This window comes from Neolamprologus multifasciatus, chromosome 18 (genome assembly GCF_963576455.1).
Source record: "Neolamprologus multifasciatus chromosome 18, fNeoMul1.2, whole genome shotgun sequence".
Taxonomy (NCBI): domain Eukaryota; kingdom Metazoa; phylum Chordata; class Actinopteri; order Cichliformes; family Cichlidae; genus Neolamprologus; species Neolamprologus multifasciatus.
Window position 1 is genome coordinate 29,538,736 of NC_140456.1, and position 15,559 is coordinate 29,554,294.

Below are 15,559 nucleotides of genomic sequence, written 5' to 3' on the forward strand. Positions count from 1 at the left end.
AATACAGAATACATGCCCCAAAATGTATTCTGTAACGTATTCCGTTATGTTACTCAATGAGAGTAACGTATTCTGAATACTTTGGATTACTTAATATATTATCATGCTGTTTACAACTACATGAATGTACTATTGCTGTGATTTATTACTGTTACTGAAGGTCCGCGGCTCCGAACCGTAGTAAAGGGACCTCTGGCTAATATGTCGGGTTCGTGTTGGGCTCGTAGCCAAAAACTAGCTTTACTTTGTTGTCTGGGTCAATTTTGCTAGCAGAGACAGAGAGAGGCGTTGAAAGGCTGCTCCAACAGAACTTATTGTTTCGGAGGAAAACACGAACACGGTGTACAGTCGAGTCTTAATAGCTTACTTACAACTGGGCTCGTCAGGCACTCTTCTTGGCTGCAGTGGTTATTATTATATTTACATGCTTCCAGCTCCCGTTTTTGCTCGATGACAGCTCGTACTTTTCCTTTTTCTCCCTCCCTCGCTCACAGACACATAACGGGTATGGCAGTCCATTCTCCCTGCAGCACGGACTACACTGCCCATCAGGCTACATGCTTTAGAGCTGTACCTGTAGCATTCTGCCTGTTAGCTTAGCACAACAACAAAAAAAGGCCTCTCTCACCCAGGAAACACGCAGAGAGAGAGCGTCACCCTGTAACCATGGCAACCGTAACGCTGCCTGGAACAACAGAACGTAGCTGTCAAACAAAACCCAAACAGTCCTGACCCGCGACAATATGAAACAGGATTACCGCCGTGTAATCCATTTATTTCAACAAAGTAACTGTATTCTAAATACCACCTTTTTAAACGGTAACTGTAACGGAATACAGTTACTTATATTTTGTATTTTAAATACGTAACGGCGGTACATGTATTCCATTACTCCCCAACACTGAAGGTTAAGCACCTTGAGAAAGAGGCGAGCCCTTTTATAATGGAACATAAGACCACAGAAGGACATAGCCGGCACAGTGTTATTCAAAATGAGTGCAACATGTTCTTATAAATAAAGAAAATAACTATTGTCAGTATGTCAAAGAATAATAAAAAATACACGCATGTAAAGCAGACTTGCTTAGGTGTCTTTATCCTCTTTACCTCCAATATTCTAAAGTGGTTTTCCTTCTTTTCACCAACTATCTCTAATATTGAACATCCAATAGAGGCATTCAGATTTGCAGGGAGATGAGATTATTCTAGCAGCTTAAGTGAGACCACAGCTGCACAATACAACCTCATTTTAAACAGTAAATACATTTACAAATGCTACAGAAATCTCAGTTATCTCAGCGTTCGCTATTTATAAATCCCATTCCATCCAAAGGTCTAGATGCCTTTAAAAATTTGAATGTAGACATTTTAATGGCAAGTGTATCCTTGACCTTGGGGTGGGGAAAAAGATGACTAAAAGAAAGAAAGTCATTGGATGGAATTAACTCATTTGATATTTGCATCCGCTGAAGACTTTGGAGCTCTGGTTGCTTTGTCAAGCTTCAACAATTTCATCTCTTGGGGTCAAATGTAAAATAATGGGAAGCATTCCAGTTAGCTCTGATTCAGGATGTTTCATAACATGAACAAAGGGTGCCGCAAGAGAACATTCGTAGTTTTCATGTCACACAGACACACAGCAACACAGGGAGAAAAACGTAAGCCAAAAACAGAAAATTATCATATTTTATGAATCAAGCCTGTGCACTCATACACCTATTTCAGAGTCAGACATTACAATTATTATTTATGCACCCTGAACATTTTGCTGTGTTACAGACCGTAACATTTCTTAGCAATTTGCAGTAGGATTTGCAACTTGCTGCTAATTATTTTGAGTTCTTCTGACATGCAACTAAGGTTCAGGTGGTTTATGTTAATAGTCACAGAATAGCTGCTTTTTCCAGAAGCATCCATGGAAAATGCCTGGAGAAACGAGGCCGTTTTTGACCATGTTGCTGATTGGGCCTGTGTCAGGGTTCAGTTCCTTCAACAATAAGCATTGTGATTTTAAATGTCATTGCCAGCATGGAGCAGCATTCCTGCGATGTGGTCCAATTGGGTCAAGAAGCATTGTGTCCTCATCATCTGCAGAAAATGCACAGCGATAAGAATGGGCACTGAGGGCTGACAGAGGCCCATGGCGCATATAATATGGGCTATCTCGATTTCCCAGAGAAAATATAGAATAAATGTAGAAAATTCTGCAATTTGACATCATGTTGTCATTGCTTGAACCAAATATAGAACATAATTTACTTTTAGCAAACATAAAGTGCACAAAACTGAATTAACTGAGTGAAAAGAACAAGATAAACGCCTTCCAGTCCAGCTAATATCTATATGCAGGAGACGGCAATGACTTTGAAAACATTCATTGAAGTTTAAAACGAATAACAGTTATCTCTCAACAGTTATTCAGTGATAACTGTTATTTCTGACAGCCTCTTTAAGAAGACAGATTTGAAGTCCTAACAGAAATGTTGTATTTCAGATTACTATCATATCCCCGATGTTGGTTATTTGCATAAAAATAAAAAAAAATAAAAATCCTTCTGCTGTAAAAGTATGACTCAGTTGTTGGGGACTCTGCACAGCTAAGGAATTCTGCATCTGCAAAGTGTTTACAGACCCCTAATTTTATTTGCATTTTAAACTGACTCAGCTTTAGATTTGTTCATCAAAAAGTTTGCTTTTCTGCTAATGTAAAAGTGTCATAATCATACTCTACATGGTCATAAAATATAAGTGGGCTTTTGCTGGATAATTATCTTGCTCTGCTAGAGAGAATATCGTGGTGAAAACAGAGGGACACATATGGATCAATATCTATTTCATGCTTCTATGTTACCATTGGCACTGTACAATTTATGGGTGTTACAACTCAGTTTTGGCCTGCTCACAGAGCATAGGGGGACATTAAGGTGAGCTTGGTCATTTAGAGGCTGATGATGTCCATGGATTTTATGTTGCAGTCAGAGTCATTTTCCATACTGACTCATAAGTACAGCTCGTGCTCAGCAGGAGCCTAATGTTTTCTGGGATAGTGTATTTTCTGTAGTTCTGTAGTTTTTTGTTTTTTTGTTGCTTTCAGTTCAGACGTCTGTGGTTGCTCTAAAACAGCTGCAAGGATAATCATGTTTTTTTGTCACGATGGTTGTTGGTGCCAGATGGGCTTGTCTCAGTATTTCAGAATCTGCTAATCTACAGAGATTTTACTACATAAACACCTCGAAGGTTTACAGAATAGGGTCAGAAAAAGAGTAGCTATCCAATGAGCAGCACTGGATATCACCTCTGGATGAAAATGGCTTGTTGATGATGGAGGGCAGAGGAGAATGACCAGGCTGCTTTGAGGAAATGGAAGGCAGTAACAGTAAGAACTCATGGCAACAAAGGTATGCAGAAGAGCATTTCTGAATGCACAACACATTGAAACTTGTCAGCTAGGATTAGGAAACTGCGATACTCAGAGTGCTACATGGAAAGATGGATGTATCCTGTCTTATGTCAATTGTTCAGGCTTTGGTAGATATTTTCTTAGCACACTTTGGGCCCCTAAGCTTCAACTAAGCATTGCTGAAATGGCACACCTATTTTAGGGATGAGTTCCTGCCTGTATCTTGGGTTCTTCCTCACAAGTGACGGGAGAAGGGAGCGGGAGATTGACAGACGGATTAATGCTGCGGCTGCAGTAATGCAGACACTATACCGGTCTGTTGTGGTGAAGAGAGAGCTGAGTGTAAAAGCGAAGCTCTCAATTTTAACGGTCGATCTACATCCCTACCCTCACCTGTGGTCACGAGCTGTGGGCAGTGACCAAAAGAACGAGATCACGGATACAACCAGCGGAAATGGGCTTCCTCCGAAGGGTGGCCGGCCTCTCCCTCTTAGATAGGGTGAGAAGTTCAACCATCCCGGAGGGGCAAAGAGTAGAGCCGCTGCTCCTTCACATCGAAAGGAGCCAGTTGAGGTGGTTTGGGCATCTGACAAGGATGTAGTTGTCCGGGCGTGTCCCACCAGGAGGAGGCCCCAGGGCAGACCCAGGACATGTCGGAGAGATTATATCTCTCTGCTGGCCTGAGAATGCCTTTCCTGTTCTCCCAGACAAGCTGGAGAGGAAGGTCTGGGCTTCTCTGCTTAGGCTGCTGCCCCTGCGATCCTGCCTGGATAAGCGGAAGAAGATGGATGGATAGATCTATTTTAGTATCTATTTTAGTACTGATACTGATATCCGTTTCTTTATGAGTCCATCTTCCACCTGGATGATGCTGGAGATACCAGGTGCCTGTGCAGACCTAGCTGTAAGAATATGCATGTGGCTAAACAGAAAGTTTCATAACATTTTAAGAGGAGTTCTTTAGATGCTTCCAGCTGTTTGCATGTGTCCTGCCTATGAGTTTGCTAAATATCCACAGCATCAAAAAGTTTCCTGTAGGATCAAAGTGAAAGGATTGTGCACATTAGTAGTTAAGTGAGTAGAGATCATTATAAGTAATAGGACATGATTTATTCTGTTTCAGAATTCAATTACACTATTTGGCGATTAAACTCTGATGGCTCATCACAGCAGCATGAAATCCCAGCGGTGATAGGAATTAGGCCAGGACCCCCTGAAGTCTTGACGCTGGTGGTGGTGAAGATAAGATAAAGGCTTGTGTAAGAGAGACTTCTGTTTGTATATGATGTAACTCTAGTATGAACTCCCGTTTTTACTTTGTTTTGGTCTCTTCCAACTCACGGAGAAATCTACACCTCTTGCTGCTCACCAGTTAGTCTCATAATTGGCATAACTGGGATTTTTAGACCTCTTTTCCCTAAGCCCAGTTGTTGCTGTTGAAGCCACTGTTACTGAAACAAATCTGTGCACCTTTAAAAATACTATGTCAATCTACTCCAGCTATGATAAATAAGAAATGTCTAAATATGTTAAACGATTTTAGTGATCAAAAGTCATACATTTGCTTAGCTTTATATTAAAGTTTGCCTGTGAAACGTTTTTAAAAATGCAAAAGTAGGCACTGTAGAATAAGGCAGATCTGCCCTTAGTGTAATGAGACCTTTTGAAATCAATTAAAATTAGAATTAAATCACCTCGATCTAAATGGACCATCAAGAGGCTGCTAATCTTTACACAAAGCTCACATTTGGAAAATAGTCCTTTTATTGTAATAGAATATTTGGTCCATGACTTAATTTACCATGCTACCAATGGCAAAGCAATTGACTTTCTATTTAACCTTATCCTAACATATGATTATATTCTTGTTCATGGTCCATTTGTGCTGGTGGTCAGTATTAGACCGAGCAGTGCAGAGGAAGGCAGCAACATCGTTCACTGTTCAGTGGATCCATTTTTCGCATTTATTAGAAGCGTTGCCAAGGTTTGCATTCCTGTACAGCCATTGCATTTTCACTATGGCATGTGCATGCTGGGGGATGATGAGAAGAATACAGCCACCGTGACAGTAAGAGAAAAAACACAATTTACTTCAGTAACACAATGACAACCACGGATTTCACATACTGTACACCTTCTTTGTAGTATGCTGGAAACAATGTTGGAAACAATTTAATTAAAGGCATTTTGCACCACCTGTGGTTTTAAAATGTTAAAAACAGCCACAGTGGAGCAGTTGTATTACAGAAAGAGAGCTAAAAAATCCCTACTGAAAACAGCACACATAACTAAGCTAATAAATGAAAACACAGCAGTGGAACACAGCCTTCTCTTTAATCCAAAAGGGTCATGTCATGACATGACAAAATAACTATGCAGCTAAAAACACAACAACTTTAGCAAGTGTGTAAGTGGGCTTTTTCCAAACCGAAGTGACAAAAGTACTAAGTATGTCCCTGGCAACTAATTTTAAAGTTGTTTAAATGAGAAAAAAAATTGAGTAGTTGACTAGACGAAAAGAGCGCAAAAAAACTCAGAAAACTGAGCTCGCTTTCAATGCATGAAGATGAACTTTGGCCACGCAAATACCATGAGTGTATTTTAGGAGCTATATGAAATGTGCAGCATATTGCATCATGACGTCACAAACATATTATCAGATTAGTCTGCAGAGTCTTTCTAACCTTTGCAGTGTTAGCAGCAATGGCCTTAATGACATTATAGCGTTCACACCCTCGGTGAAAAACGTGGCTTTGGTTTCTTGGTTAAATTCCATTTTATTCTGATAGTTTTTTTAAAACTTCAAAGTGCAGCAGAACAGCACTGATTAGCATAGGCATCTGTATACTCTCCACCTCTGCTTCTATTTACAGAAATAGAGGATATGACATCATACATGCTACGTCATGCACGCTTTGCTTGAGATTTATTCTCGATATTGGATCTGCTACAATCACTGCTTTGGAAAAATGTGTATTCCCTGACTGGTTGGCAGTGGTTTCCAAAGGTGGCTGGATCTTCTCAGGTGGAATCAGATTCAAAGTGGGCACAGCTAGTTGCTAGCAGACTGCTTGTTAGCAAACTGCCACAGTTGCTTATAATTTTCCATGTTTGCCTGCAAATAGTGAGTATTTGCAGGCAAACATTGCAACTATCGGAGTGGTTTTACAACTTGAAAAACTGCTAACATGTTTCATTAGGTTGAACTTTTACTTTGAAGGCAAACGATCTTCATATCTGGTTGCACTTTTCACAGTTTAACTACAGCTCTGAGAGTACCTGGCTATTGTTTGTAGACAAGTCCATCACTTTAATTCAAACTATGGCCACAGCGTCTCTACAAATCATTTCCCCAGCGACTGCGTCCAACCTCCAGAAACCACTAGTCATTTTTTTCCTCAGTACTGGTGATTGCCAGATGATTACAGACCAATCTCTAGGCCTGTGTGACTGGGGCTTTATTCACTTGATCCTACATTGTCACCATGATTGTCACATATCCAAAATAGCAGATAAGTTAATGTCACATGGTTAATGGTCACATGTCTGCAAAACTACAATAGGGAGAGGGTGACCATCACGGCTGCAGCCCAGGTGAGTAGCTTATAGTGTTGCGATATCTTGGATCCGATAACTACCTTTACACATTAATAAAAGATGGATAACATGTTTAACTGACTAGTATTTCTGACATCGACCAACAATGATAGCAACTTTTGAATGTCTAACCAAACAGTCACGCACATCCCCAATAAGTACAATAGTTGAGGTTGGACTCTTTTCTGGACTAAAAAGGTTTGTTATCTTCTTTCTTACAGAGAGGAAGAATGAAATTAAATTACAAGGTGTTACTAGCTGATCAAAAGCTAGCATAGTTGTATCATAATAACTTTAGCTCAGTGTAAAAAAAGCCTTTGACTCTGGTACAAAAGCTGATGAACATCAGCTTCTGTAGGAACTGCACGTTGTGTGTCTCAATGCTCAATAATCACACACAGTGTGACATTTTTACAAACCACAGTAATGCAAAAAAAAAAAAATCAATAAAAAAAAATCAATAAATACAAATATTTATATATATATATATATATATATATATATATATATATATATATATATATATATATATATATAATTATATAAAAAAGAATCAAGGCCTTTAAAATAGTTGCTCTGTGGCTTGCTGCCACACTTAAAAAATCAATACACTATTGCTAATTATATCAAGTGCAATTCATAAGGTCATTTCAACAAATCAAAAATCAATAACGTTTGAATTTGGTTTGATCAAGTTTGCACTTTACTTGCAGTGAGGGCATTACTTTCAGCTAAACATTTAAAACATTGATTCGAGAGTTTAAATGTAGATGTGTCAGCTGTTGATGAAACTAATTAGCCTGCTCTGTTTACATGATGATTTATTTTGTGGCTAGCTTAGACATAGCAATGATATTCTGACGACAATGGTACAAAACAGTTTATATATAATAATTACCAAATCTTATGGCTGCTCTGTACTGAAAGTCCCAGCCCCTACTGTTTCAGCTGCACAGAGATTCGTGCAGTGTGCAGAGACACAAGTGCACGATTGTCACAGCACTGACACGGGTCTCACTACCAACTCCTCACCCAGGCATGCTTGAGTAGAATGTGTTAACGTCACATTTGAATGCAGTGGCTTTGCGTATACCATTTTTAGCATGCAGAGTTAACATCTTCAGTGGGCAAACCTAGCCCTTCAGAGCGTTCATCCAATTATCTGCACAGTTTCAATGCACGTATTCCCAGTAAACGTTCAAAGTCTGGAGATTTGCAAATGAAATTCACTTAAAAGAGCAGTGACAAAGACTTGACTAAATCTGCGCCGGCTGGAAGTGTCTTCTCATTTTTCTGTTAAATCAGTTTTCCCATGTTGTTGTACCTGATAAATTCCTGTGTGTCCAGAGTAATGTGGGAATCTTGTTTTTATTTCTGTTACTTATGTTACTGGCATTATTGTAGCTGACTTTGCCATAGTAGTGACTGCATAATGACATATTGTGATAGTACTCTGTAATATAGCCACATCATCGTGTTACCCTGTTGCATCTTTCCTTTCTGCTAATCAATGCAGAGAATTCCCAACAATGCAATTTATCTTGATTTGTTGTCTATCATTGTGCTGTTGGGGTTTTAGTATATTGAAATGTTTATGTTCCTGCAGGATGAGCAGTAGATGCAGCCATTAGGGGATTTCAGACTCTTCTTTAGCTTGTTCTATTTGTGTATTATAGCCTGTAGTGCATGGATAGCCTATCATCAGTGGAGATGTAGCTTTCTAACCTAAGTGTGGCTCTTTAATGTTTCCCTAAAGTTAGACTGTACTGTACACTTTTACTGCTTAGTTATAGAGTGCATTACAACTGTAATGCATGATTAATTTGTACTGTTATATTTATCATTGCATAAGCTTAATGTCTTTATGTGTTTAACATTTTTTGCCATTAACAGTAGCCATATTGAAGGAAAAGTATACTACACACAGTCTCCGTGTTTACAGTCTTGATTTACTTCACAGACAACACAACTGCCTATCTATATCTTCAAAAGGCTAAACATTTTATTCAGTCCTTATATAAAGCTTTAAAAAAAAATCCTTGTAGCTTTATAATGTGCTTTATATGAAAAGACGTATTAAGGTATTGTGGAAAAGTCTACCCAACCCTAATTTTGTTATGTTTTATTTCTTGGAAAATGGAATAGGTGCAGAGGTTTATTGAAACATAAGCAAACATACAGTACAGAAATACAGTATATAAGCGATAACCCACATAGCAAGCAGGTCTGGCCCAGATCTGGTATCAAGCCGGCACTGCTGGCTGACTTCTGGTATGATAAGATGTATGTCATCCAGATATGGGCCAGGTCTGGCAATGATGGCACTCTCTATGCAATGGCATGCCATATCTGGCCCGATTATGGTTTGGTTTATGCGGCCCAGGCCCATAGAAAACAGGTCTGGCCGGGATCCGGCATCAATCTGGCACTTCTGACTGACTGGTGTTATGGCAGGGTCTGGCAGTGATGCACTATTTATGTTCCTATTTTTCTATTTTAGTTAGAAGACCCAAATGCCAAGTTGCAATACTATACTGCTATGGTAGCCAACGTTTCATAGGTTTGACAGGTTTGTGAGTGTACACTTTATCCAAAACCTAGTGAGAGTTTACTCATCTTTGCCAGTGGGTGGCTGTAGCTCAGGCAGTAGAGCAGGTCACCTACTGATTGGAAGGTTAGTGGTTTGGTCCCCTGGCTCATCCAGTCTGCATGTCAAGAGTGTAAAAGTGTATGAATGTAGTTAGGAAGCACTCAGTTAAGAGAAAGTGTGTGATTGGGTGAATGTGGCATGTTGTATAGAGCACTTTCAGTAATCTGGGAGAGTTGAAAACGCTATATAAGAATCAGTCCATTCACTGTCTGAGCAGTTTTTTCATGTTACTTTTGCACTATTATGCACATGTTGTTATTACATGGCTTAATTAAGGTACACATTAGGCCAGGGGTCTGCAACCTTTTACACCCAAAGAGCCATTTGGACTCGGTTTCCACGCAAAAGAAAACACTGGGAGCCGCAAATACTTTTTGACATCTAAAATGAAGATAACACTGTATATATTGTTTTTTACCTTTATGCTTTGTGTGAACAACTAAGGTGTGTTGCTTATGAAATCCATGAAGTGCTACAGAGAAAATTACATTTTATTTATGTAATCAACACATTTTGAACTCTTAAAGAAATATAACAAAAGGAAAGACACCAACCTGAACTAAAATGATCCATGTAGCAAACAAAAACTGTTGTCAGCCACCACCCTTATATCGCCTTTGGGCTGTTGGAGCCTTGACCTGACTTTTAAAAAATAATTGGTAAAAAAGCACTATGCTGCTGAAAAATTAAAAATAGATATTTGCAAAATACTGCCTAAATATGTATTTTACCAGGTTAATGCGTGCGGCGGGGCGTGGTCTGCAGCGCCGCTGCAGGGGAGGCGGACGCACCTGAGCCACACCCGCAATCATGCCTCGCTGCCTTTACGTCTGCGCTATCTGTGCTGTTGTGTTGTTGGTGGTGTATGTCGGGCTGTGAGGTGAAAAGCTACAGCCGGCTGTATGCGTACAGCAACCGTGTGTGAAAAGTGTTCAATAAAGAGATGCTGAAAAGCGTGTTCATGCAAACATCGTCGGTCTGCCGTGATATGTTTACAACGGGACTTCTGCTCCTGAACCTCTGCGCACAGCGTCTGCTAATCGGGGCTGTACGAAGTCAGTTTACGCAGGACTGTAAGCTGTCATCTGTCAGGCGTGAGCGGTGTTTGTCTTTAACATAGTTCACGGTGGAGAATAGCTGCTGACATAATGTGGATCCGAAGATCCATAATTGGCCTACCTGGAGTTGAAAGTCTCGATAAATGCACGGCGTTTCGGCGGGTATATCGGCTTCCGTGAGTGTGACTCTTATTTTGAGCGATAAAAAAATAATAGAATATAATTTTATTTTTATATTTCAATATCACAATAATCTTCCAATTTAGAACTACAAGTTAAAAAGAACTAACATAAATAAAATACACTTCAGCTAAATACAAATTTATTTCCCAAACCACACGGAGCCGCAGTATAAGGACTAAAGAGCCGACCCCTGCATTAGGCTGACATCTGGGGCCAGAGCTGAAACTGTTCTGGGCCAGCACAGGACCAGCAGTGTGTCTGCACACAACTTACACATGGCCCACATACCACAAAGAATGACGGCCCTTTGATTGCCCAGACCAGGTTTGCCAGAGATAATCCACACATGGGCCAGCACAGGACCACCAGTGTGTCTGCAACTGGCCTTGTGCTGGCCCACAAATGGGTCACATTTGTGAAAATCATCATTCTTTGCAGTATGGTAAATGGACTGGTTCTTATATAGTGCTTTTTTACTCTTCTGAGCACTCAAAGCACTTTACACAACTTGTGCATTCACCCATTCACACAAGCACATTGATCTAAGTGCTTTCTAAGTAACATTCACACTCCGATGGATGCATTGGAGAGCAATTTGGTCCCCTAGTCTGCAAACATGTAGACTAGGGGAAGCCAGGAATCGAACCACCAACCTTCCGATCAATAGATGACCTTCTCTACTGCCTGAGCTACAGCCACCCCATATGGGGTATGTGGGCCATGTGTACGCACATTGTGTGGGCCAGGTCAGGGCCATACCAATTTTGCTATGTGGGAAGCTTAAAAGTCAGTATTTGTTATGAGCACCTAATAAAGTCACTGCTTTATTATGGCAGCTGGTGACTTTACTCGTGTCTTAACATTAAAAAATAATGATTTTTATCAATATAGTCATAATCAGTCATATTTGAGATCTATAATCTTTTTTTTTTTTTATCAGTGTGATTACCTGACATTTTTCTTTCCACAGGACTCTGCTGTGCCTGTTGGCTTGGGAGAAACAAAGTGAGGTGAGAATTTTAATAATAACAATAATAATAATAATAATAATAATAATAATAATAATAATAACAACAACAACAACAACAAGTTAGATTTGTATAGCGCTTTTCAAGAAACCCAAGGACACTTTACACAAGAGTAAAAACACTAATTGCTTGGGGTTGAGGGTTTTGTTGAAGAGGTGAGTTCTGAGAAGCCCAGCGCGATGCACCGTCCAGTGACGGGGCATTGGGAAGATCATATGGGAGAAAGTACCAGAAAGCGGGGGCCACCACACTGAAGGTTGTGTCCCCAAAGGTATGGAGGTTAGTGCGAGGGACAGAAAGCAGACCCATGGCTGATTTTTATATCTCTCTTCTGTTTTCCACAGTTTGTGCTAAAAAACATAGCAATGACCTGAATAGATGTTCTAGCTTTGAATCATGTAAACCTGGGTGAAATATCACTCTGTGTTCAATCATGCCTCGAATAAAAATGATTACGGAAAAAATTCCACATTTTCAACCGAGCATCCAAACTAAACACCGCTGCTGAAAAACATTCCACTTGACTTGAAACAACACACAGGGGGTTAATTACTGTTTCTTACTCTTTGTTTTTTCTGCAGGTACGCACAAGCTTACAATCCCAGCTCTGGTGGTGTATATTCTATTTACTACAGCTGTTAAATATGAATAAATCTCACATCTGATCTCACGTTGCAAAACAGTTTAAACACCATCAAAGTTGCACAAAGTTAGTGCCATGAAGCATTAGATGGAATTTGTGCAAACCCTTCTTCTGGGAAAAGGACAGGCGAGGCAGAAATGCGTCAATAATTCAGTCTCACATATCTCATATTTGACCTCACAGAAAAATTAATTCCCTTGTGTGGAAGTGAGTTTGAAGAGAGATGAAAACAGATGCTTAAGAAAAGGTGTAGATGGGGAAAAATAAAATAGCAAAATAAATAAATAACAAAAAAGAAAAGAACAGCATCAGTATGAGAACCATGAGCGTTCACTCCTCTCTGCTGCATCCTCACTCACGTGTTGATTGATGGGATCACTTAGGCATAAAAAAGAGACAGCTACATCAGACTGGCAAAACATCTCAGCAATAAAGGCTTGTGTGCGTACCTATTGTGAATATATATTATACTAGTAACGTGTGCTAAACTCTCCCGTTCTATCTTTTTAATGAAAAGAATTCAATTTTTAATGTTGACAGCTGCCCTTGGCAGTCCTTGAAGGGTTTTAATAAACCAAAAACTCTAATCTCTTCTTCGATCTTAAACATATTCATCCCTACAATATGCCTTTCAGAAACCATAAACTGCCTCCTGCATGAAAAATGGGGAATAATCCACTCACACAGTGACCAATGTTGTATTGCAAAGTGCCCGTGTATTTTGGAATAGCAAAATCATGTACTGACTACTCATTTGAGGTGCATTTAGCAGTGGCAGTACATTAAAAGACTTGATTTCCATATTACTGCCATCATTAGTGTTATTTTTGCATAAATTTCTGTCTGTTAAATCAATTAGGGAGGTCTCTAATAACCAGCATGGGTTTGCAGGTAAACTGGTCGAGGGAATCATTTGGAGTGATTAGCAAAGGTGCACAATGTGGTTTCAATGCATTCAGCTTTTATGCCTTAATGGAGACGAGCAAGCGTTGCCATTTTTGGATGTACTGCAGTTTTATTGGACAGTCTTGTGCTTGCTTCTGTGTTTTTGTCTACCTGCTGTGATCCACACAGAGAAAGTAGGACTCAATCAGACACAGTAACATTAGCCTGATGACTTATATGTATCGAATCCATTGTGCCCATGACAACCATTGTGAGCCGAGCTTTGTCGGACATGTAATGACACAGCCCGCGAATTGTGTTATAGTAGACACAAAGAAAATCCATTTACTTGGTGGGGGCAACTGGAATAAGAGTATTTCACATTTCATTGTGTGAGATAGGCAGCATAATACATCATCTGTGATAAGAAGGTGTTGTTGTGAATTTCAGCCAGATGATTGTGTCTTTTTTCAGTGTCTGGGGAATGCTGTACTTTTATCCTTTGTGTTAGCTTAGCTCCCTGGCGGTAATGCTGCTGTTGGCAAATCTGTATGTATAGTGTCACCTGAAACTGAGTTTTCCATTAGTGATCATACCATCAAACGGAAATCTGGGTATAAAAAAAAATCCAGAGTTATTTGTAGTAATGAATAGGCAGGCTAGCTTTTTTTCTAGTTTCAGTCTTTATGCTAATGTGGGTTAGTTGCCCATTTGGTTATTTGATCTCCCTTTTTTCCAAAACACTCTTGATATTCATTTGCAACGGCCGATACATTCATTGAGGTCCTTCTCCTTCTGTGTTTTGTGTCTCCCACTGGCATGTGTTTGTATATGTGTGCTTACCTCTTTCCAGAGTAGGTGCAGTCACTAGAGGACTTATGGAAAATTACAAGTCTTAGCTGGACATGGCCCAGTTGGGTGGGGGTATGTGGCGAGGCGTGGTTCGTTGCGTGGTTCGGCTGCGGGGGAAGCTCGGTATAAAAGTCTGTACTGGGTCCTGTTGTAGTTGTTGTTGTTGGTGGCGTACTGAACAGCTGCAGGTGCGAGTATTGTGGAAACCACAAGAGGAAATAAAGTGTGTGTTGACAAGTGTGATAATGTGGTGGGGTCCGTCATTTGTGCCACATTTATGTTTTAATGCTCTTAGTACTGCTGTTTATTTCTAACATGACAGTTCCACGTTAGAGCTCTGCAACATTAAACTGATACTTTTAAACATTAAAGGTTGCTGTCAGCCTAATAAAGGTTTTTTTATTCTGGCTATTAAACAGGCATTTTTGGTGATAGGCTACAAATGTAACTAATCAGTTTTCTAATCTGTGTTCCAGTGTCTGTAAGTCCAACAGTGTAACTCAGCAGCATTTGGACTAAGTGTACTTGTATACATGCACACTGCAGTGATAATGTGTTGCACAGTTTACTGTAAGTGGGCTTCATTCAGTAATGTTAAGCTTTACTGATCGCTTATATAAAAGTTATTTCTTCAGGAGAGTATCTATATCAGACTTAGAGGAAAGCAAATAAAAGAATCATGATTTTAAACTGAAGCTCTTCAGCCAGACAGTAAGACCCAAACCTCTCTGGTGACTTATTGCTTAATTTTGATGAACCTCAATAGTGGCGGCTACAGTAGACATATATACAAAAATGGCTACTCCTTAGTCTGCCAAGCTCTAGGTTCCAAAATGCATAATGATGCAAATAATCATAAATATGGCACTGCATGTCCGTGTTTTATGCACTAAAAGTTAGTTAGTATGTTGATACCTGAAGCCTGTGCCACCTTCTCTATTTTCAACCCCAAACAGAGCTGCTTGCTTGTTTTTTGTTTCAAAAATGGCTCTTGTCTAGAAAGTTCATGAAACCAAACAATTTTGAAGCAATCTTGCTTGTTTTATCATATAGCTATATAGAAACCACCTTCAGCAAACACATACTGCAACAAAAATGTACTACATGCACAGGATGGTTCACTTGTGCATATACCAGACTATTTAAGAGAGCATTCTCAGACTATACAATACTTTTGTTTGTTTGGCTCCGTGGCATTGTGCTGATACTTTCAGTGTTAGTGGCAGACAGAAGCACAACATGTCCTTTGGCTGTAATCCTTAT